We start from the raw sequence: 202 nt of genomic DNA on the forward strand, positions 1-202 counted from the left end.
CTGAGAGTGCCGTGCCCAAGCCGCGCCGCTGCTGCCAGCTCGGGGTGCCACTCCCCTCCTCCCCAACAGTCCCTCGCTGTGCCTCCAGCCCCGGGGCAGACAGCCGCGACCTCGCACCGGGCGCCGGCGCGTTGGCGGCCAGGGCCAGGCCGGTGCTCAGCCCCGGGCCCCAGTGCGCACATCTTTGTAGCTCGGGCTCTGC

The sequence above is a fragment of the Pteropus alecto genome, unplaced genomic scaffold, assembly GCF_000325575.1.
Source record: "Pteropus alecto unplaced genomic scaffold, ASM32557v1 scaffold30, whole genome shotgun sequence".
Classification (NCBI taxonomy): domain Eukaryota; kingdom Metazoa; phylum Chordata; class Mammalia; order Chiroptera; family Pteropodidae; genus Pteropus; species Pteropus alecto.